Source organism: Polypterus senegalus, chromosome 3, assembly GCF_016835505.1.
Source record: "Polypterus senegalus isolate Bchr_013 chromosome 3, ASM1683550v1, whole genome shotgun sequence".
NCBI lineage: Eukaryota > Metazoa > Chordata > Cladistia > Polypteriformes > Polypteridae > Polypterus > Polypterus senegalus.
Genome location: NC_053156.1, coordinates 272673777 through 272699703, shown reverse-complemented (window position 1 = coordinate 272699703; position 25927 = coordinate 272673777).

The following is a 25927-nucleotide window of genomic DNA, read 5'->3' as shown; positions in this document are numbered from 1 at the left end:
GCCATAGCACGAGATGTTCCATTTGGTAATACCAAAATACAATTTATTTAGTGTTTTAATGCTTCCAAGGACAAGGGACATCTCCCTATTAATATAATACTGTATGTATTGTGTTAATGGAGATGTGTAATCGCTGAAACAGTTAGAAAGACATGCAAAACAGCACACTTCATTGCTAAATAATAATTTGCAAAAACATAATTTATGTCATTCATTTGGCTTTTGAAAGCAATCCATAAGTAAAATCATATGCCATATACTTTAATGGGATGTTAAAGAATGTAATGCTATCTCAAAGTTACAGTAGCGACACACAAGTAGAGACACCCAGAGTAATTTTCAAAATCTGGATTTTTTACTCAGGCATTAATGTGTCATAATAACAAAGTCTGATCATTCATGTAAGGAACCTTAAAAACAGGCTGTTTAATAGGAGTTCTGAAATAAAGGATGAAAGTGACAAGTGTGACTTCACACAGGAAGCTTTAAATTTGGGGAAATGTGAAAAAGGAGGACAGTCTTGGAAAATTAAACCACCATAAGTTTCAGGCATTTAACATTTGAATTAATTTGACTAAACTATTAATATTATGATGCAAATAAAAATCTTACAATAGCAAATATTACAAATCGATTGGTTTGCTGACAAATCAGACTTTAAAAGCATATTGTTACAAAAACAGCTTTAAAGAGTTGGTTTAAATAGAAATTTCTGGAATTAATTTGTAATTCATTAATTAAACAGTAATCTATATAATAATGCCTACATATTTATATTTAGTAAGGACTTTAAGCAGTAGTTTTCAGTTACTGGACAGAAAATGTCAGAGAATAAGTTTGTTGTTTTAAGTCACTAATTAATTCTAATATGGCAATTTGCAAACAATACTCATAATTTTAAAAATTCATCTGCATCACAGGGCCCCAGTATCCAACAGGCCCGTTCAGAGATTCATTCCTTTTCACTTGATAAGATTCTTGTAATTTGATGCTTTGTTGTATGTAAATTAAAAATTGGCAAGAGGCTGTTTATAGTTTGTACAAGTAAATTTGTTGTATTTGTAATTCAAATATTAAAACATTTTTCTCTTAAATAAAGGTTCACCTACGGTGGGCTGGCGCCCTGTCCGGGGTTTGTTTCCTGCTTTGCGGCCTGTGTTGGCTGGGATTGGCTCCAGCAGACATCCGTGACCCTGTGGTTAGGATATAGCAGGTTGGATAATGGATGGATGGATAAAGGTTCACATATACTATATATTATACCATGTAGTTATACTTCTATAATACTACATATTATACTTCTGTAACTCATCATAAAATCGACATAAAGTAACTAAAATATCACACATAACAGAGTAACTTAATAAAGGTATAGTAAACTGCAAACCGGAGCTACATAAGCAGTTCAAAAGTATGATATATTAATAATGGTAACAAATAAAAATAGATCGGAAACAGTGAGAAGACTGAATAGAACAAAAACAAATCTACAGTTCTGATAAGTAAAGGGTGACTTAACTGAAAAAGGCTGGGGGGAAAGCTGAATTGTTTATCTGAAGAGCCTAAACTGACCAGTGCCCTTCAACCTTGTGGAAAATACCCAGAATAGTGGAAACAGGTTTTAAATTAATTTGCCTTGGAAGTCATTCATGCCAAATTTCAATAGTATTTGTGTAAGTAAATAAAACACTCTAAAAGAGCGTTATTATGGAAATTTTGACAATTTGAACAATTTTCTTCTTACTGTATATCTAACTAGCAATTTGCAAAGAAAAATATCGGTGATATCCAAACTACTTTAAGGATCTGATGGTGTAATTTCACATTTCAATGATTTGCATATTGAGGTATGTAGGTGGGGAGTACGAAAATCCTATCAATGTAGGTTACCGTGGTAAGGAGGAGGATTCAGGAAGGTGTGCAATAGTTAAATTGGGGTGTCATTTAGTGCTTTAAAAAATGTGGAGTGTTCATATGAAGCTTTCAAAACTCTTAATGAGAATAATCATTGAATGAAAACCTACTGTATATAGTAATGAAGTTTGTTTTACTGAATTAAACTCATCCAGAGATTATTCAATTTGTACAGTAATCCAAATTCTAGTTTCATGTTAGTCTCTTGGATTTTGTTATTCATTCAAAAAAAAAAGAGACACATGCAAATACATACAGACCCTCAGAAAGGCAAACACCACCAGCATTAACATGCTTGCAGAGAATCGGAATAAGGTGAGTAAGATAGATTCTTAAAAACCTCAGTTTATACGTGCAAGTAAGCATCTAGGGTTATGAAACGCTCTGACGTCCTCAAACTGTGCAAAAACGAGTTAACATCATCATCAGCATGAAGGCTGTTTTCTTGTGGTTTATAAATACATTTAGTTCTTCATTTGCAGTGAAGAAAATATCATTCATCCCCTTTTTACATCCTAGACTACCAATGATTCGCTTCATGGACACTGGCCACTACGTCACCTGATCACACTTTTTCAGTATATCTGTAGCAAATAGCTAAGCTAAACTGACACTTTATTTATAGATTTCTGTTACTGGATTGCACTCAGCATCATTTTTTCTTCTTAGCTGTTCGATTAAACCCTGCAAAGGCATAGCCGTATGTGTGCCTTTTGCCTTACACAAAGTTAGTGATTACTGAAATATTGAGACAGATCATTTCAACAAGGAAAAGGAACAATGCAATCACCCAGGCAGAATCCACAGGAAATTTATCTTGTGGGCGCTTCAACCGGTGTGCTGAAATCATGTGTTAAGCTAAGCAGGTGAACAGAATACACAAGTAGAAAACAAAGTCCTTCACTTTAACCCAGTTAAGCATTTACATGGCGAAATAATAGCATTACTCACAGAGAAATCTTTTTTTTTAATTTTATTTATTTTATTAATTTTATTGCAATCCATACAAAGCAATCAAGTTTTTACAAAAAGAAAAATTGAGTTAAAGAACAGATCGATACTCGCAGAGAAATCTATGTCTGTTAATCGGGATTCTCAGAGACCAATAATCTGCTGTCTCTAACTGGAATAAATGTTTACATGGAATGTTATAAAGTAGGCTCAAAGTCATTAAAACACATGTTAATGCGCTAAATGTTAGAAGAAAGAAAATAGAATAAAGCTTGAAATTAGCAGACCACGATCAAAGCCATGAGATTTCTAGTCTACAGTGAAAAGTGGAACATTGCTGGGGTTTTATTATATTGCTAAGTTCCTGGCTGTAAAGCTTTGTCAAGATGACTTGGTTCAGTTTAAAGCAAACTCTTCAGCATGAATTTGTACTATGTCTCATGCCCTTGGATCCCTGACTTTATGAAAAACAAACATCCGAAAGTAAAGGTGACAGTCACCCAGAGTGTGTAACCCTACAAGTTACAAGGGATTATTCTTTCTTCTCTCCTTTCTTCCTCTGCACTAACAACTGCACCTATGATGTATTTGTAGCCCTTGAAAAATTGAACTACAAGGTAATAGTAGCAAAGCACAGAGCAGGTCAAAGGTTGTGGAGAAAAGGTGTATGGTAGGTAGAAACGGAGGAAACAAAAGAGTTTTTAGACGGGCAGTGCATGCATTTAGAAAACATGGTTGAGTTGTCAACCAGATGACTAAAGTTAAGCTACAGGGAATTTGGTTATTTTTCATGGACCAGAAATGTATTTATTAAGTAGCCTATTCCAACACGCTGGTTTGATACACTATAGGGTTTCACAGTTGTTTTCAAGGACTGTGCTGATTAAAACAACTTGACAAACTGTGCAAGAACTGTCTCTTATGGGCTGGACTTCAGTAAAGGTTGAAGTTCAGAGGTGCACCGAATGTACCTGCAGTGAACTATGAACCAGAGCTGAGTATATCTTTAACACAGCGTCAGCCAAACTGATCATCCTGTACCCACTGCAGACGGTGTGCTCTACAGGGGCAAAGGAGAAACTTATTTTGGCTGCAACACTTGCAAGTGTCAACCAGACCAGCAATGTTTTATTTGTGTTACCGTTTTTGTTTCAGTTTTCATTTTGCCAGTATTAGTATAAAATTGGTATTTATTTACTTATTTATTTAATTGTATTTACTAACAAGGTAATTTTTTCATGAACTTTTGGGTCATTTATCTACATCAAGGTTGATGTTGTGAGGTTTCTGAACTCTTTTGGGACCCCCCTAATGGCACAACACTGCAAAGCGCAATTGCCGCGTCTTTGGGAGACTACTTGTCCCTCGCTGAGGCAACCACAGGTTTGCAGCACCGCGGAAACAACTGCAAGCTGATCGCAGTCACACTCTAAGTGCCTGTCGTCGATGGGTGATGCAAGGAACATTATAAATGCAGGGAACAGTATTACTTGGCCACTTACCTGGTCCCAACCCTGCCCGTTTGTTGTGTCTGAGTATAGAAAAGTGGTACATCCCGCTGCAATAAATAACCCTGCTGTTCCTGTTTCAAGTGGAATAAAGCTGGATTTGCTAAAGGACTGAGACAGCCTTGTTTTTGGGGTGCAAGACAGTGACTCGCAAGGTGTATATATCTAAAATATGTAATAATTGTGAATGTAGGTGTGTTATTGATATATTTATATATTTGTAGATTTGTGAATAACAGTTTAAACATTTAAACTGATCAATTGAGTAATTGTATATTTTTCATATTAACTAGATACAAATATAAGAGGTGAACAGAGCACTTGTGTTTTGCTAAGGTGTTGGTAAATGTGCTTAAATTTTAAATTCATTGTGTTATCAAGTCCAAGAAAAGGCAGGATTAAAATAAAATGCCGAGAACTATTAGGCTAAGCATTTTCAAAGGAACTCAGATCAGCACCATCAGCAAAAGCCAAGAGAGCTATAGGGATGCTACATCTTGTTTTTTAAACTCCTGAAGTCTGCTAATGACATTACCCTGACCAGCCTGATCACAGATGGGATGAGGTGTCTTATTGATGGATGTGCTTTGGCAGGCCAATTAGCTAGTTCTCAATATTCTGGATCTAAATGAACTAGAAATTGTGGAAATGGTAGTGGGTTTCAATGGATCCCATCAAGTTCGCTACTGGATTGGTCTACCTTTTGTGTCTGAAATTTCACACAGAGAGAAAGGCTCTCTCTGTCTCTCTCTCTTACACACACACACAGACTCTATCCGCACTAGCATTGATTGTTGTTGTGAAATGCAGTCAGGACCATGGGTAGAGAGGGTGTGAGGTCTTCTAAAATCTTCACAAGCTATGTCAGACCTCCTCTGCTTGCCCAGAATAGGCCTCACCCCAAACGGTTTAACCCCAGTTCTACTTATGTGGTTCAGTCTGGAAGGCCCCAAAATGTCTCACAGATTTTAACTGTTAAAAGCCTTCACCTGTAGAGACCATAAACAAAACAATCTTTATGAGGGAGGGTTTATTACAAAAACAGAAAAGTGACAAGAAATGTTAAAAATAGTGAACAAAGGGATTTTCCTGAAAAGGCAATCTGTAACATACAAGTTCTAATATACAACATGTAAGCATAAACCAGAACAGAATTAATCTAAAACCAGAAACATATATAAGAAATACAATACTCATTAAGGCCTTGTCACATAAGATTGCTTTTCCAGCAGTGTTCATTTGCATAATCTTAGCAAGTCAGAGGCAGTTGGTGGCATGCTTCTTTGAAATACAGTCATGTAATGTGACATATACCGCAACCCGCTTCAACTAGTCAACAACTCACTCTGACAAAATCAGACAGGTCTGGTTTAGTCTTATCATAGGGGTGTAGTTTTCTGCACAAAACATTTTATGGCATAAAACATGGGGTTTTTGGGGATCTGGAAGGAGAAAAATAGAACCACGAAAAGTTTGATGTCTTGCATAACTAGAAATCAAGACAAGTTGAGGAGTATATCATATGTTGGTGTTTATTGGGATCAGTTATTTTGTGATTTATAGTAGCATGCAAAAATTTAGGCACAAAAATGTCTTTTGTTGCTGTGAATAGTGAAGTGAGCAGTAGATGACCTGATCGCCAAAAGGCATAAAAATAAAGATAACAAATTTCAGCATTTTATGCAAGATTTAGTGTATTGTTTTTGTTTTGTATAATTATACAGTGAAAAAAGCAAAAGTTTGGACATCCCAAGATATCTGAGGTCTCGGATAATTTTTCCCAAGGTCTCAAACCTTAATTAACTCGTTAGGGCAATGGCTTGTTCACAGTCATCATTAGGTAACCCCAGGTGGTGCAGATTTCAGAGCTGTATAAATACCGCAATGGGCTCCTCTAATCAGCTGCCTAGCACTCTGAAAAATAAAAGAATTGATACTCACAAAACACAAGAAAGTTACAAGAAGATAGAAAAGTGTTTTCGGGTAGCTGTTTCCTCAGATCATAATGTTATTTAGAAACGGCAGTTAAAAGGAACAGTGGAGATCAAGTGGAGGTCTGGAGGACCAAGAAAACTTTCTGAAAGAACTGCACTTCAGATTTCAAGAAAGGCAACTAAAACCCCCTGTTTTACTACAAAAAACCTTGAGGAAGATCTAGCAGACTCTGGAGTGGTGGTGCACTGTTCCACTGTGCAGTGACACTTGAACAAATATGACCTTCATTGTAGAGTCAGCAGTAGAAAACCTTTGTTTCATCCTAGCCACAAATATATATATATATATATATATATATATATATATATATATATATATATATATATATATATATATATATATATATATATATATATATTCACACAAGCGCATCGGGAGCAGTTGAATTACCCGATGCGCACTGCGATAAGACCCGCCAGGGGACGAAGGCAGAGTATTAACCTCTCTCTCCCTTTTTTCCATAGAAAAGACGAAGCGACTCCAACATAAAACAACCCGGAATGAACAACGGTCTACACTTCTGGGTTCCTTTCTTCCCTCTGGTCCCCCAAAGATGACATCAAACTCCCATACACCATCACGCCTTCCCAGCAACCATCACGCCTGATTTCAGGTCTGCCCCTTTATATTGTCCCTCCTACCCGCCATGTTTTGTCTTATAATTTCATTCAAGTTATATTGTCTGGAGAAAAGACCTGTGTAATTTTTTTGGTTACAGTATATGGGGCTCCACTTTGACATTAAAGAGTCTTTTGCTGTCATTGTTAAAAAATCCACCGTGATTTGTTGCTGCATAACAATAAAATGTGAAAACTTTCAAAGGGGGTAAATACTTTTTATAGGCACTGTATATTGTATAATACATTCTGGTTTGGTTTTTCTGTTTTTATATTTTGTTGCTATACCACTAAGACAAATTTCTAGATACCATAATGCATGGAGAAAAACTTCAAGTTTAAGATCCACACAAGATGGATGGCATTGCTGATAATAAGCCTGATGGTAGGGTGCAGTAGCTAGCTGCTTTTTTATCATCTTACTCAAATAAATGATGTTACTTTACTTTAAAAATCCATCCTCTCTGTAATTAAAACATTCTATCTAAATAACAATTGTAAAATAGAATCTGCCTGATCTTCAGATTTATCTGTTTGGATGTTTACATTTGAAAGGGACCTTATCTTCTTAAAATCACTCCCATATAGTCTCTAAAATTAATTAAAATGCTGTTTAAGCACAACCTAAATGTGTAAAGTAAATATATTGCAACAGCGCTAGCTGGCAAATTTCATCAGCTTAGGGATGGCATTATTAATGAATGAGCTGGCATTCCACCAGGTTTACAGGGCTGCCTAGAAAAACAAGTTTGAGAAAGTAGTATATGAATTCCAACTGGTGCAGGAGCAGTGAACCATACTTCTAAGGACAGTGAGCAACCTAAAAGAGCGATGTAAAGTGCACAAATCCTTGGGTCTGCAACAGTGTGCACAAGTGTAATACTACAATATGTTTAAAAATAGGAACACTTACGGGATGCCATTTGTTAAAAGGTGAACTTTTTTTTTGCAGTGCCACGATGAATGTATTAAAGCTCTTTTTCAAATGTTAACGTATTTTTTGCAAGGCAAAATAGCAAATTTCAAGCTTATATAGCAAATATTCAGTATAAATGGTAAATATCCCACCCACTCCATATTAGAATAGCTTCCTCTTATGCTGAAGCTGGGTTGAACATTAAACAGCTCCAAAGTGGAATCATTTAGTACTGAAGATCTGTTTGTGGCTCAGCATCATCTGCATTTTCTTCGACTCGTGTAAACAGGAAAGTGCACACTGTATCATGCAAATAAGCAAACGGTGATTTGCACACATTTTCCTTCCAAGAGCAAAAAGATGATGTTAAAGTAAAGAGGTGGATCGGATACACATGGATATCAAGTATGCAATTTTTAGATTTTACATGTGACCTTTAAAGTTAACCTTGCTGATTTGCATCATATGTTTGCACTTTGGAGTTGACTTACAAATTATACCTGATTTGTAACTTCTAGAAACTATTATGAAGTTTTAGGCAGCACATTTAACATGTATATTCAGTATTTTCCATTTCAATAAGACATGCTGTATGGAAATATTTTCCACAAAAAATGTCCATAAAAGGTATTCAAGCCCTTAGGAGTTTTCACATTTTTTTGTTATACAGTGGATTTAATTTGGCATTTTCAACATTAATTGACAAAAAACACCTTTAATGAGATCTCTGCAAAGTGTTCTAGATTAATTACAAATATAAACACAAAATAATTGATTGCATAAGTCAGTATTTAATAGAGGCACCATTGACAGCACTGATAGCCTTTAGTCTGTGTGCACAGGTCTCTCTCTCTCTCAATCAGCTTTGTATATCTGCACATTGATATTTTTCCCCATTTTTCTTTGCAAAACTGCTCAAGTTCTGTCATGGGAATTGTTAATTATCAAGGTCAGCTACATATTCTCAGTTTGATTGAGTTTAATAAATTCTTTTTTATCATGTCACTGGGGAGTGGTGATATTTTGCATGTTGGTTGGGTATGCAAGTAATAATTTCATTATACTCTGTACACATAACAATACTACTACTACTACTAAATTTGTTCAGTAATTATACATTTCGAAAAAAAGTATTTTTGCAGCATTCTCTACATATTGAAAAAACTTACGAAAGAGGTGTACACTGTTTTATAAACGCCAGTCCTTAAAAACAGTATACTGTATGTTTGCATGGCCACTTAAAGCGTAGATCACAGTGATGTGCTGATGTTATTTATTGTTCCTCAGCCTGCCCTCTTCTTACAGATGATAATTTAACTCTATCCAGGTTTCCTTGTGTGTGCTTGCATTTACTACTGTAGCTTGTCTGTTATGCTTTTCACATGGCCCTTGTCACATTTCTAGTGAAGAAATGTATTGGTTATGTAAAAAAAGTGGAAAATTCATGGAACTGAGAATCCTTTATCTTTCCAGCAACAAGACAATATTACCTTAGTGGTATACTTGAACCAGCCTCCCTTAATGCGGTGAACTGCAATCCTCCAGGAAAACCACTTGTTTTAAGATGAGCAATTTGGTGGTGTCTTTTGGAATTTCCTGGTAACTGTGTTTTTGTGTTTATATGGTCTAACAGGGTGTCATTGAGCTAATCTATGGACAACATTCTCTCACAGGCTATTAATGTTTTTAATTTTGTCATGGTCCAGTTATATACAGTCACCTACAATGCAAGAGAATGTTGCTGTTATAAGGTTTCTGAGGTGCTTTACCCAATTTTTTAAGGAAGTATAAATGTTTGGGTTAGATTTGCAATGTCTCTGAACCTAGAGGTATCCCTCAGTGTCGAAAGTGTAGTTCGTTGGAGTATTCATTGAACAAAATGTTCATGTGAGGGAAGGTTAAACATAGAGAGAGACACCAAAGTAAAAAATAAAGAGAGACGAGGAATGTAAAATATAATATCGTGTTACAGCCTGGCTTGTGTTTGTTTACTGTTTCTTTGTTGTTTTTGTTATTTTAATATGTTTCTTATTTAATATTTAGGTACTCTCTCTTTAAATGTTCATTCATTTCTTATGTATTGACTTCAGCAACAGGTCAGAAAAAATGTATTAGAAAAGATTAGGTCAGAAAAAAAAAGCAAATAGTTCAGAAGTTCAGAAGAAAATTACATTCTGAAATAATTTTCAAAATACAGCACACAGTTTGCAAGTAATGAATCTAATCTCATACAATGCGGGGATGCACAGAGTGAAATGTACACAGTCACACCAATTACGTCATCGTCAGGCAACCCTGCTGCATTGTAGGAAAGATTTCCCATGACAAAGGAAAACACACAAACCACAACATAGCCATGCCCGGAAGAACAACAAACTGCTGTCAAAAAAAATTGACACCACAAAATGAGTCAGAAAACATGTATACACTATTTTCATACCTTCAGGAAAGCCTGTGAGAATTTAAATGCCAATGAGAATTAAAAAGCTGACATTGCTCCTGCTGGATGCTCCATCTGTCTTTATATTCAGGGCATAGAGAAGGATCCAGCCTTGGATCATTGAGTTGTTTCATGAGTGTCAAGTTACTTTGGATTGTCTGTTTTTGTGATTTGCTTGTCTTTGGATTTTGCTTTCTAATTTTAAATTGGACTTGTTTGGATTTTAAGTTACATCCATTTGACCTTTTTTGTGCCTTTTCTCCTATTTTTCATTGAAAAATCAATTTATAAAGATTCTCTCCCTTGTAGGACATTTTGATATATTTTGAAACTATTGTATGTAAAGCCAGTTCTCCATTTGTAAGGATGAGACTTGTTTAAAGTAGGAATTTACTTTGATTTAACGCATGCAAATAAAATATACAGTAAACTAAAGTGCAGTGTTAAATTTAATAACTGAAACATTTTCCTTGGAGAATAAACCCCTAAAAAATATTATGAAAATTAAAACATACTATTAGTAGTAGTGATGCCACTGATAGTAATAGTAATAGTGTTATCATCTGTACCAAGTTCAGTGAAATTCTTACTTGCAAGTCCTAATGACATGCAACATGAAACCTAAACTTCATTGTCTAGAATAGTAAACACAAATCAGCTTACCTGATGTTCAGTTGCAGTATTTTAGAATTATTTTCATATTAAATGTGCAAAAAATACAATATAACCAGCAGTTGCAAGTATGTTGTATTCTATTCTAAAAGTGCTTTTGTCATTTTAAGGAGATTTGAAAATACAGTAGACAATGCATTTTCTACTGAGAAAATAAAACATTTGAACTAGTCTAAACTGACTTCAGCATGCAAGTTGCAAACATGACCTTGCCTGGGGGCTGCAGCAGGGAGCTAATCTAAGTTGAGGTTTTCAAGGTTACATGCAGGAACAAAGGCAGGTTTGACCTAAACCAAGTCAGGCATAAACAGGGAGTCTGACCTACACTATGATGACTCACTAGTCCAAAAGGTACATCTAGGACGCGTAAACTTCAGGCTAATAGAGGCACTCAGTGTCATTGTCTTTCCATGCATCCAGTGGTCACACCGAATCAGAGACCAGGGGCCTTATGTATAAATGGTGCATACACACAAAAATGTTGCTTACTCCTGTTCCCACACTCAAATCGTGATGTATAAAACCTAAACTTGGCGTAAAGCAAGTTCTCTGCTCGGTTTTGCAAACTGGTGGCACCCAGCATCAAAACAGTTGTTTTGTTCCAGTGTGGTTTCCCTTTCTTTTTTAGATCCACATTCCTGACCTGGCTTTATCATATACACTGAAATGAACTGCATATTGTTTATTAGTTTAAGGCATCTGATTGTAATTAACCTGTAATAATATAATGGTCCATGGAATAGCCAAACTATTCCAAATACCATAGCTGCACCTTCTTCTTTGTCTTCTTTCAGCTGCTCCCATTAGGGACTGCCACAGCAGAGCATCTTTTTCCATATTACTCTCACTGCACCACTCGGAGTATTTATCCCACTGTATCTGAGTGTGGAATCACATCTCTACAGCAGCTGATTGGAAAGAGAATTATCAGTGTACAGCATCAAACATACGCTGCCTCAGCCATGCTGCCTATTTGAACTGCTCTCATATGGCAAATGCTTCAGAGCCCTTCCTGTAGGGACATCGCGGTTCAGAAACAGTTTCATCCCAAGAACTACAAACGTAATCAATCAGTCCATCAAGTGCTCCTTGTAGAACTGTTTGTACTTATAAGTACAATCACCTCACTGTAAACTTGTGATACAGTTATAATATTGCACAACCTGAGCCACTTTATAAAGCGTATATTTACATATGATGACAATATCATTTTTAAGATGAATTGCAGCAAAATATGTTTATTATATTATAAAGATAAAATGTTAACATTATTTAAATAATTTATATTGTTAATAATTAAACACCTGAGGACATGGTGTTGCAGCGCTAGCGATGAGCTGGTGCCCCGTTCAGGGATTGTTCCTGCCTCGCACTGTATTTTTGCTGGGACTGGCATGACACTGGATGGATAGAATAATTAAACATGTACTACGAAGATATTTCAATGTTCCTTAAAAGTTTCGAAGAATCGGCGTTCTAAGCTTACATATGGCCTAATGTCTATTACACAGCTGATCGTGTGGCGATTGGTTAATTGGAGAAATAAAAGAAAGGACAGGAATTGGAGGTTAGTACATTTGAAAGAGATAGTACTGCTGAAATAGATTATTTCATCGAAGGTCGCGCACGGCACAGCAAGCATCTTGTGGGAGGTAGGAACAATCTCTAGACAAGGCGCTAGCTTGTCACTCACTGCACCACCGTGTTCCCATGTTTAATAACATGCTTTAATTCCTGTCATCATGAAAATGATAACAAGTATACATCTCAGTATTTAAATAATTCAGAAAACTCTAATATCATGAATGTAATGAATTCTGTGTCCTGTCGGAGGAAGAGAAAGCCCTTTAAGAATCACGTAGTGATTCACACACATAGAGCACATAGAAGAACAAATACAATACAAAGCATTTAACGTGCTACTTTAGTTACGATGGTATTTGAGAAACTAGTAAATTAAAGATTTTAAGATGAAGTTTATGATGTTCTACTCTAATGACAAAATAAACTACGAGATTAAAGTGGAAATTTCGAGATTAAAATTGCGTTTTTTCCCCACTGTGTTCCTGTTTTTTTTTTTTTTCAATTCTCTGTACCCTAATAAGCTTTCATATGACACTCAGACGGTGGGCTACGCCTTTTCACGGCAACTTTGACATCTGATAGCTTCTTTTAGAAGCTTTAGAGTTTCTCTGACACTCTATGTCACTCGATCAACTTCCTTTTATTGTTTATACCACTGTTTAAACTAACAAATAGTACGTTTTTCCTTGCCTCCACTTGGTATTCGCTGAAATTCTTCTATTTTTCCAACATCCTTTTGCCATTGTCTTTTCACAGAATCCTCAGCTTAAGGGCTATTTATATTGATTTGCATATTCAAAGAGGCGTAATTCTGGGAGGAGTTTGGGGAGTGGCAGCAGGCGTGTGCATGTACATTACTTTTCACGCTGGATTTATGTAGTGGAAGAACGTGGAAGTTGGCGTTCACACAGATTTATGCATCTGGATTTTTTTTGTGTGTACGAACATTTCTGCTTTTGATTGTACGCCATGATTTTGTGTGAATTCTACGCATGCCGTTATGCATGAGGCCTCAAGTGTGTTTCTGTCTTTCCACCATCAGAGACTTTGCCAGATCAGAGACCAATCACCTCATTAAGATGAAGAGCCACCTGGCAGTCTAGTCATATTGGACACCTGGTTATATTGGTATTATTTTGTCACACTCATATTACTTTTGCTTCTGTTTTTGCTCACAGTAGGAATCTTAAGTAATGTGTAATGCATAAATAAAAGTGTAAACATTCCTTCCAACTTGTTTTGTTTTTTAAATGGCTGATAGGTGTAAATTTAATGGCTATAGTGGGGATTTGGAGGCACACTGTTCGGGTCTATGTAATAAAGAGTCTAGAATTGAGAATAGGGTCACACTAGGACCCTTCCACTATGAAACATATAAGATGTTGTGGTTTTGGTACTGTTTAACATTTGGAAGATTTACATATCAAGGTGAATAGGAGGAGAGAGGCATAAATGTCATATCAATGTAGGTTACCCTGGTCACCCTAAAATGTAAAGAGAATGTCTCTGTTATAGCTATGTTAGGGTTACGGTCACCCTAGGAACCTTCCTCAATAAAACACCTAGATGGGGAACTAGCAAACTGCAGTCACAAACACTCCCACCCTCTCCTACATGGGGACAGTTTGAAATTGGTAATAAACCTGAAACATACATATTTAAGAAAAAGGGGGGAAAACTGGATACTTGGAAGAAAATCCATACCTACCTGGGGAGAACATGTAAACTGCATACAGACAAAGACAGGAAGATGGATCTGTGAGACAACAGCACAGACTCAAATGTTACATAAGATCATTCACTTCATTTAAGAGAAGTTAATCATGGTATTGTTAAAATAGTTTATTTTATTACAATTCTGAAAGCACATGGAATTAGCATTACATAAACAGTTAGGTTTTTCTGGTCACAATTATTTCTTCCTTAGGGGGCTCCACTGATGTTTCCCAGGAACCGTAGAAGCAGAATCCTGCTATTCAGCTGTTAAACAAGAAAAACAAATTAACAAAACATATTAGGTACAATAATCTGCAATATGGTACTTAGTTTTTGTGAAAATTACTATGTGTTGTAGCAAAAGTTAACAAGATTACAGAACTGACTTCTTGTGCTTTGTATTATGTAAATAAAATTTGTATTCTTAAATGGACATGAAAGGTAAGAGTCTGCTTTATAGGTCTTGTTTCATAAAAGTTGTCATATTTCCCTGTAACACATTTTAGAGCATTATTACTTCATTGCAAATTTGCACCCTTTTAGTGTCAATTTCATGCCATACTCTACCTGTTCCTTTCTCCAAGAGAAGCTGATTCAACATTTCTGCTAAAACGGCTCCATATTTCTTGAGCTGCTGTGGGGTCAACCTCACCCCAATCTCCATTGGACAGCTCGTCTGTGTTAAGTGGAATTAAGACAGTTTTTTATTTAAAGTTGCTAACAAAGCAAAAGATTAGCTTGCTAGAAATAAAAAATAGAAGTATTGTGCTGGTGACAATGATGCTGAGTATGCATACCTCAGTCTTCTCGATGTACCATCCAGCACTGGGCAGCTCCCCTGGTACACTCTCTTCTGATCGCTGCTGTAAGCTTACTGACTTCTTTCCTAATTTTTCTTTCTCCTGAGGAGACAAGAAGTATACCCATTAAAGGGATATTCATTAATTCTAAACATTATGTTAAGGGGTAACTTTAAGGAATATTTTGATCATTAATTTTTAACAAATATTTACCATAGCAAGCCTAAACAGAAGTAAAACAAGCCTACTCTTCTGCTGGGCCTAACTAAACTGGTCTTGAATCTTTGACTATCAGGTTGGGTGGCTCATGCTGTTAACCACTGGTTCGTTACTAAAGTTACTAAAAAATCCCTTCCTTTAACTCTGGACTCTCTTCTTCTCAGATTCTGGCCTTTGTTCCTCCCACCATTTGAGTGTTTGTCCGCTGCCCTCCTGTCTCTGCACTTAAGAGGCATTTGGAATTCACTTTAACTCCTTTCGTAGAACATTTCTGAAAATTATTGTCAGGGTTGGGGATGCCTTCCCTTTTCAGTAGGGAGCCCAGGGTAAAACTGCCTCTAGTGGCTCCTGATGTTTGTAGAGCCCTGACGCTTTTGTTGACCTTAAAGGACATGTTCTCCATGGCAGACTGTAGCTGCCTGTACTACCTGAGGGCCAACACATATCTGTATTTTCCCTTCTGGAACTGTAGTATAAGAATCCTTAAGTGTGTTTTAATTGAAGGGTTCTTTTGTTAGATGTTTTATGAGATTGTCAATGTTTTACCTTATCTTAGGGACCACCCTGGTCCACAGTTTATATAAAGCACCTTCCACTAGTGGATCCATTAGTTGAGGGTCTCTCGGCTGCTAAAGTTCTCTATAAGTGTTGTGTCTGCAAAATGGTGGACACAAGGCTGCTTTAATGTCAGCTTCCCCAGGTAGTCCCATTCTCCTTAGACAGGTCTCGGCCATCTGAGGAGCGTGTCTCTCTCAGGTCAGGACCCAGGGGCACTACACTGTTATTTCCAGAGCACACCAGTTGAAAAACACAAGTGTAGACTAAAATTATTAAGCTGATGATGGTGATAAACAGATAAAAAGTTTTAATATATGCCCATTTAAGAGATGCTTATTATTTCAGTTAAGACCATCTTCAGCAGTGAATTCAAAGCCAAAAGTCATTTTGATCATTTAATTGTCTCATAAGTTACGACAATTTGATAATTAATACACTGGCCTCATTTTCTTATTTTTGAGGGTGGAGTGATGTCTCTGAGGCTATGGATCTACACCAGCAATTGGAAGGATGCTGGTTCAAATCCCATAAAAAAACAATAACAAAATGGACTTACTCCATTGGGCCCTTGAGCAAGGCCCTTAACCTGCAATTGCTCCGTCCTGAGTATGACGTTAATCTGCATCCAGCCCTGCATGTAGGCCCTCCAACCTGCAGGGAAAAACCTGGGGGTTGGTGGCAGAAGTGGCACTCCAGCCACCATAAAAAAACCTCCTACTGTTCCATTCCATCTGAACTGGTGTGGTGCTGAGGGGTCGCATGGCTGCACTTGGGTCCTAATCTGGGATCCTGAGGGTTTGTCTTGTGGTGGGTGCAGCAATGCGCTGTATCAGCGAGTGCTCCTAACCTCTCTCTCTCTTGCTTTCATTTTCTTATTGCCTTTTTTTCAACTTACCTCTCAGAAAGTCATTCAGATTGATGCTGTACTTGTTCAAGTAGTGTTTTTGTAAATGTTCAGATTTAAGGTCATTGTTTAAGTATAAGCTATGCAATTATTATTGTTTTTAATTTTTTTGTGCTGATTCTACATTCAAATTGTGAGCCAGTGTGTATTTATTTCATGATTTATGTATCCATCCATCCATTTATTTTTCAACCTGCTGAATCCGAACACAGGATCACGGGGGTCTGCTGGAGCCAATCCCAGCCAACACAGGGTGCAAGGCAGGAACCAATCCCGGGCAGGGTGCCAACCTCCACACACCAAGCACACACTAGGGACAATTTAGAACTGCCAATCCACCTAACCGGCATGTCTTTGGACTGTTGGAGGAAACCCACGCAGACACGGGGAGAACATGCAAACTCCACGCAGGGAGGACCTGGGAAGTGAACCCGGGTCTCTTTACTGTGAGGCAGCAGCGCTACCACTGTGCCACCGTGTCGCCCTGATTTATGTATTCATTTTATAATTATGTTTTAATGTTAGACATTATTTATTGCAAATGATTAATTGGTTCATTTTTTTAATCAATTCCCAGCTTTAGTATATATGTATATCTATATATACAGTATACTGTATGTGTGTGTGTGTGGGTGTGTGTGTATATATCTATTGTCACACATGAGCGAGTAGGGAGCAGCTGAACAGTGTGATACCTCACAGGAATAAAGATTGAAACAGAGCGCTAACTCCTCTCTGTTTTGTTTAGCAGGAAAACTGAAAAACAAACAAGCCCATAAGATGTCACGCACTCGAGTTCCCTTCCGTGTTTACAAGCGCACCCCTGTCCCAATCTGGTGACATCACTTCTGGTTCCACGCTCCTACATCACTCAGACGTCCCTTGGATTTTTCCCATCCACCTTTGTACTTCCTGTCTGTCCATTATATAGATCCACCTGTTATACCAACATGTCGTCGTGGCTGTATTTTTTATGTATACGAAAGTCTTGTTAAGACGAGCGGACCTCACACTATACACGGGAGGAAAAACAAAAACCCCTAGTAAGAGAGTTATCTCTTCCATTCTAACATTCGCACTATGTATATCTGTACATAAATAATTTTTTTTTGCCTTTTGAATGACAGAAACTTTGCTGTCAAAGCTAATCATGTAGCAGCAACCGTAAACCTTCACCCAAATATCTGATTGTCTCTCTGGCCAAATGACTGGTGATGCAGCCCTTAATAGGTTAATTGAGATTTAGAGGATCATGATTGTAGCTTTCTGAAATGCTCTCCCTCAGTATGTCTGCAGCTCTGCCAAAGATCACCTTCAAATTCTCATTTTTTCTCTAATTGACTCTTTTTTATCTTCTACTGCATTAACTCTTAGTATCAGTCAACTTATGTTATATCGGTTTATGTTTAATTTTGTAAACACCTGAAAAATAACAAAGAAATAATTCTGAACTGCAGTAAATCTTTTTGCTTAAAGCAGTTTTTTTTTGCTTGCTTTGTAAAGTGGATTGAAACAATATACTGTGTGAAGGGAACTACAGATAGTAGAGAGAGAATTATTGTTTCATATTAAAATCCATATAAATATATAGTAAGCATAGTTTTTACTTAAGTCATTGATTAGTAACACCAGGGGGCAATTTACTATCAGGGCAATATCTGGGTGTGTGTCCAGGGGATTGTGATGGCAAGGGTTCTTTTCACTAATACCCTTACCCACTTGATGAAACAATTCAGTGTCCATGATTGAAAATGACCAAGGGCAAAGTTCAATGAAATGATGCAGTAACTAAGTGCAGAAATTACCAAATGGACACAATGCAGACGATAAAGCAAGAGTGAGAAATACCACACCTCACTGTTAAAGGTAAGATCAGCTCTCTGTTAAGGAGGTAAGTCCCCTAGGAGCCTGTGAGGGTCTTAATCCAGCCTTGAGTGACATTGTGGAGATTGTTCAAAGTCCTGTGTAATAAGTCATCCACCCAACCATTGTTAAACAGGTTTATGGGGACAGGAGTTTATCCTAGCAGTGTTAGATGCAAAGCAGAAATCAGGCCTGGCAAAGTACCAGTCCATCAAAGGGCACACTGATATAAACACCCAGACTCAGTCCTACCAGGCCAGTTTAAATTGGCCAATTAATCCTAACCTGCACTTCTTTGTGATGTGGAGAAAAACATAAAGAACCTGAAAAGAACTTGCAAACTTCACAGAGTGCAGCGTATGAGCTGGGATTAAAATTCAGCAGTTTGGAGCTGTGAGGGAAAAACACTAACCACAGCACTATCATGTTATCATCTGTATAATTTTATCCTAGTCTATCTTGACAACATTTTGCTTAAAGGAGTTTGTGTCTTACCAGCATCTTCTTCATGTCAGTGGGGCTGAAAAAGCTGAGAAATCCTTCCGTTTGGTCAACTAGCACCAGTAACACGGACACTAGCAGTAGACTGACCATCACTCTTCCAGGAGCCATGCTGTCTTAGGAACTGAAACTTGAAAGTAAAATATAGTTTTAAAAATTTTCACTCTGTGTCCGCACAAGTTTTCTACCAGCAGTAAAGCAGAAGCTCATTAATTGTACAGTGCAGAAACATTGTTTAGATAAACATTGTTTTCCATAAGATTTAACAAATTATATTATTTATTAGCTGCTGTATGCATACAACAGACATGTAAGCAGGTTTTTATTTTAAAGATTAAAACTCACCCACCACCCATAGCTACGTTTTTTCATTAGTGAGTTGTGTGGAGATGGAGACTATGGTGGCAATGTCAAGAACAATAAAGAAACTGAGTTTAGCCAGGTCAGTCCATCAAAGGGCACACTCACACACCCACTCACTTTAGACCAATTTAGAGTCATCAGATAATCTTTGGGAATAAAAAGGAAATGCAAAATAAGACTATAAGGAGCTGTGCAGTATCATCACAGACAATGACCAGGCTAGGAATCAAACTGAGGTCTCTGAAGTCCTAAACATTGCTTGATTGCTTGATCCTAAACATTGCAAAGATTTTAATAGAAAAATTTCTTCATAATGTTTAAATTCTATAGCTAAAGAAGTAATGAAGAGCTATGCTGCTGGGATGGCCTGCACACACAAGGGATGGAAGTACCATCTCACAATTTCAAAATGCTGGGTTCAAAAACCTGTCTGGTCATTGTGTGTAGAGTTTTCACATTTTCCTAATATTGAGTTGAGACTGTAAGCTGACCACTAATGAATAAGTGTGACTATTCTGTGATGGAGTGGAGTTTTTTCACTTTTGGTTACTCCCTGTGCATTCGTGGCAGGCTATTCTGATTCAGATTAAGGAAGTTCATAGGCTTGCCAGATGGACCTTCCTATGTTTGGTTGTTGAAGATTAATGAGCTATAGGCAGATGGTGAACAATTTGCTTGTTGCTACTGCTGCTATTCCTACTCTTTCTCCTTCTTCTATAAGCAAAATCGAGAATATCAAGTAATTTCCAGAACAAAAAAGTAACCTGTCCAAGTGCTTAAATTCATGTAACCTTTCCTACTTAAAAAAAAACTGGTAAGTTCCATTCCAATGTGTAAAAAAGTTGAATGCTATACCTGATATATTTACACTTTTTAGATATATTATTTTCACCCTCCTGAAATTCTATTATACTTCTGATGTATACTTCAATGTTTCTATCTACTGATAAGATCACTGTTTGACTTGCTATTGATCTCCAAGTGATATTTTGTTATTGTCAATATATTTAATTGACTCATCAATATGTTTTCTTTTAGATATTTATCAATAAAGGTACAAGTAATAAATCTGAAACACTCATGAAGTGACAATAATTACAAAACTGATGGAAATACAGTTTTGGTAACCTTAGAAGTTTGTCTTTTGAAAAATTATATTAGACAACAGTTGTCTATAAAATAGAATGATTCCTGTATTTCTTACTAAGTAAATGCCTCTCCATCATGAATGGATTGGTCTTCCTAAAAATGTGTCAAGATGACCAAAGATTAGTATGAAAGAAAAAAAAAAACAGCAAATCTAAGGAACAAAATGTAATTATTTAAGAGAGAAAGCATCATTGGAAAGAAGAGGATTTAACTTACAATTTCCAGTCTGTTGTTAGCGTTCTGAGGAGTTTTCTTCTTTCTTCTAATTATCCGGCACAGTTCTCCTTTTATACATGAAGATGTGGAATTCTAGGTGGTTATTGGTGTTATTTACCTTACTGATTATTCATGACGTCTGTATCTCAAGTATATGCTTTAAGAATGTTCTGATTTCATAGATACAAGACTGGCAATCAGCTTGACTTGAAGTGCTGAGGTGTTCTGTTGCTGTGATGCTACCGCACTTACATACAATATGAAAACACTATTAATATGCTGTACTTCAAATGTTCAAATTCACAAAATTAAATGTTGACATTAATTGATTTAAAATATATGTGAAAATCAAATGAAAACTTTCTTTTGTGTTTACTAAGTAGGGAGTTAGAGGACTTTGGCCATGGACAGCAGGACCGGATTAATTGTATGGGGTATGTTCATGGTCACCAGGACCTGAGGGGCATTAGTACCAAAAAAATCTAAACACAACATATTGGACTCATGTTTCACACGCATGTTGATGGCTGCATCTGTTCAGTTCAATTTGCTGGTATAATCACTGAAATGAAAAAAAACTTATACAATCAAAGGTTTTTCAATAAATATATCAATAAATAAACAGAAAAACTATTAATTTCCCACGTGAGTGCTGTCTTGCTCAGCATCCTTTTTCTGTACAAGAAATAAAAATGGTCAGGCCTCAGCTTAATGGCTATACAAAAAGAATATGTATTTAATAAAATTTACAATCATATGAATAGCTTGCTCATATATATTTTAATTTCTGATTATATATATATATATATATATATATATATATATATATATATATATATATATATATATATATATATATATATATATATATAGTTAGTGATAATAATACGCCAAAGAAATCATAAAGGTTTGGGGCAGCCACCTGTATATTGTTTTCCCAGATGCAAAAGTTTATATTTTTGAAGCACGATGTGCACAGAACAGAACTGGCTATAGTAGCCCAAGATGGAAGCTTTAAAGGTCTGGAGAGGAACTGATGTCAGCAAAGGGGCCGGAACCAGAAGTGACGTCATCAAAGGGGCCGACTTCGGAAGTGTCGTCATTAAAGGGGCCAGCTTCGAAAGAGATATCATCAAAGGGGCCGGCTTTGGAAGTGACATCTTCTGAGGCGCCGGAACCTTGCAGGATTTCCCAGGAGAGGTCTATAGGGAACTGAGAAAGACAGTCAGCACACTCCGCCGCCCCCTGGTCAGATGTCTTATTACACTTACTCAGACCCTTTAGCTGCCTCCTACTCATACGTGTGTGACAATAATATATATTGTATATAAATGTCTACACGTGGAAGTGTGTGTGTCTGTCCTGCCTGGAAGTGAGAGGCAGAGTCGGGGTAAGGGCTCCGTCTCAGAGGAAACACAAAATCGCTTAGCCACTAATAACACAAGTGAGGTGAGCACGTCGGAAAAAGTAAGCCTCTGAAGAAAGACAAAGTCATTTAGCCGCTAACATTGGCAAAACGGTATTCCTTTTACTTTTCCTCCAGCCACTAATGCACAAGCGATGCGAGCATATTGGCAAAATGAATCCTCCTAGGATAGAGATACCCAGAGTAGTTCCTTTCAATTACCTGACATCTCTACATTTCTTTTTTTTTTCTGACGATTTCAATACTTTCTAGGACCCTGGGCTAGAAGCATGCTGGGTGGCAGTATTTCTGTGATGTCTCATAATAAATGATACATTAAAATAGCAATGTAAACTATACACACAAAACAGAGTCTTGTCATGACATATTTAGATATGAGCTCCTGCAAGGAGGACCTGGATGATGTGGACAAGAATATAATCAATAAGCGAAGGTTAAGTTTGCAGATGATATTAAAATAGCTGGAAGGGCAGATTTTTGGCTAATGAGACTTAATGTAAGGAACTGAAAGATACTATAGTAATACTTTAGTTTAGGCACTGCAAAAATGCATATATTACTCATTTACTTTTAAGTAACAAGGCCTTAACAAACAATCTTTTGCATCTTCATAACACTTACAAAGAATCGTTAAAGTGTTTATTCATTTCTGCGATGTGACTTCCTAACAAAACATCACTTTGGAGTGCTCTGATGTGGCTTAAGTGAGACCCATTTCTCTTGATATTACATTGTTAGTCTAAGACCTGTGAATTATTCGTATTTACAAGTCATTTCACCATCATGTCAATATGCCACACTGAACAGAAATGAACAATCAATCTACTAATGTTTTGTAAATGTTATGTAGACCAAAAAAATCATTATTGAGGCCTTGTTACATAATGAGTAATAGATGCATTTTTACAGTACCTAAACTAAAGTGTTACTGGTATTCCACTTAGGAAGCTGAAATATCAGATTTGAATATAAAATGGGAGGACTGAATCTTGACAGTACACCTTATGAGAAGGACCTAGGAATCATAATAGACTCATCACCATCTATATCCAGAGAGTGTATAAAAGTGATCAAGAAAGCTAATAGAATGTTAGGTTATATAGCATAATGTGTGGAGCTCAAGTCAAGGGAGGTTCTGCTTACGATATGTGATGCACTAGTGAGGCCTCACATGAAGTACTGTATTCAGTTATGCTCTCCAAATTACAAAAAGGACATAACTGTGATAGAGAAAGCAACAAGGCTGATTAGAGGACTGAAAGATATGAACTATAAGGAGAACTGAAAGAGTAAAACCTGTTCAGTTTAAGTAAATGGAAATTAAGAGGTGTTTAAAATTACTTAAGGAATTAGTACAGTATATACAAGTTGTTACTGTACTTTAAAATAAAGTCTGCAGCAAGAACACAGATACAGAGCTGGAAACTTGTTAAGGGCAGATTTCACACCAATGTTATAAAGTTTTTCTTCACACAAAGAACCATAGACACAATAAATTACAAATTAGTGTGGTGGAGAGCAGGACTTTAGGGGCCTTCAAATCTCGATTTAAAGATATTTCGGACAATCTTGGTGATTAGGATTGACATGCTTTTTTGGGCTGAAAGCCCTGTTCTTGTCAAACCTATTCTAATGTTCCTAAAAAAGTGCCATTATGAACAATGCTGGACATCCTCTCTCTGACCCACTAACTGAGGACTTTCAGCTAATGAATTATTAAGTACATGTGTGTCAAGAAACGCTACTGGGGCTCCTTTATACTAACAGCAACATGTCTGCATAATGCTTCACTGTGACTGGGACTGTCAAGTAAGAACTTTTCTTTCTTTTTAATTTTCTTGATTTATAGTCATTCTGGTGTGTGTTCAGACTAAAAAGTGTGTGTGTATTTATTTATCCACCTTTTTGTGTCAGTTTGAATCCCGTAAATGCCAAAAGGCCCTTAACCTGCAATTGCTGAGTATTTTGAGTAGTGAGAAAAATGCTATATAAATGCAAAGAATTATTATTATTATTATTATTTACTTAAAGAGCGTCAGTAAAAAGTAAAATTTCCCCCTGGGGAAAAATAAACATATCTATCTATGAAAAGAATTAAATTGTTGACAGTGTATACCACATATGCTTACAGAAGTCCGTTAATATGGTGAGAAAATAACATTGGTCTCTAAAATTCAACTTTTAATTAGATCATGACAAAATAAATGCAGGCAAACACTGATCCATGAAAGTTTTCTTGTTTCAGCTTTAAAATTCTTAGGTTTCTAATTTGTGGAACTGCTCCATGCACCATTTTGGTCTTCGAGCCTGGAAGTGATTTTCCTCAAAAGTACTAAATGTAATTCTCTGGCTTTTTCTCTTTTTCTTCTCTTCCAGTAATATAAAGCAAGCTGAGAGAACTGTTCTGCAAATTATTAAAATTTGTATGAAAGAAGTGAATTAAAGTACACTGGCTTGAGGAGAGGGCATCAATGTGATTAATGCTTTGGTATGTTTGGACGTTTGTTTAGATATTTAACTTGTAATAAGGACTGCTGCAATTGAGCTGCTTCGTCTGTCAAACTCTACATCATCCATATGTGTCCTGTGTGAATTTTCCAACACCACATTGTGTGTTTGTCTAGTTTTGGAACTTTAAAAACCGAGTGGTTTTACAACCACTCATAATGCATTATAAATTCAAAAGGCTTTAGGAGCAAACTGCTGACAACATGTTTTATAGCCACTTAATGATACTTCCTAGATTCACTTACCTGCTGTTTTTCAGCCATGCAATTTAAAACATACGAACATACGTTATTGTTAAAAATAATGAAGCCATAATAAAGATGTGGTCTGTCGTACATGGATACAAAAGAGTTTGCTGTAAGTTTTTTGCTTAGTAACAGCATTGTAAAGGTGAGCCACAAATTTATACCTGACTGGTTTATGACATATGGACAAGGCAAATTGAGATTTTACAGTTCTAGGAAAAGCAGCTGTCTATTCATAGGGAGTGTGTTTCATGGTTGAGTTTTTTATTATTCCAAACAGTATCTTCTTGTATCTTCTGTTTCCATATGCAGATATTGATTTTTTTAGAGGTGTGCTAGGTAAAGACCAATTATTCAGTCAGCTAGGCCAGTATGTAGCCCTGCCAAACATACTATAACAAACGTAACTTCACAAGGGGAACGTAGCTGTAGTACCACCAGAGGATTTGATCTCATCCAGGGCCACAGATTCCAGCAAAGAAGTTGGGGTAGGCATGGGCTTTTAAATTACTATGGTACGAACCTCAGTCCTATATTTGAGAGCAGGGAGTCCCCTTATACTATTCAAGGCTCTCTGTTATGTATTATGGTTGTCTAGCTTTGCAAATGTGTTCTAAAGGCTCTGGACTGCAGGGATTCCTGGGCCAGTACATTAGTTAAAACATTAATGTGTGATTGACTTGCGCAGTGGGTAACGCTGCTTAGATTTAGTTATGTCCTAGCTGTGTTTACATAGGTGCCCTTGTCTTCCTCAAATAATTCCAAAAATGTTTGTTAACCAGCAGTTCTAAGTTTTCAATAACGTCAGACTGGATGGATGTAGTAGTGGCCCTTGCAGTGGACTGGCGCCCAATCCAGGGCT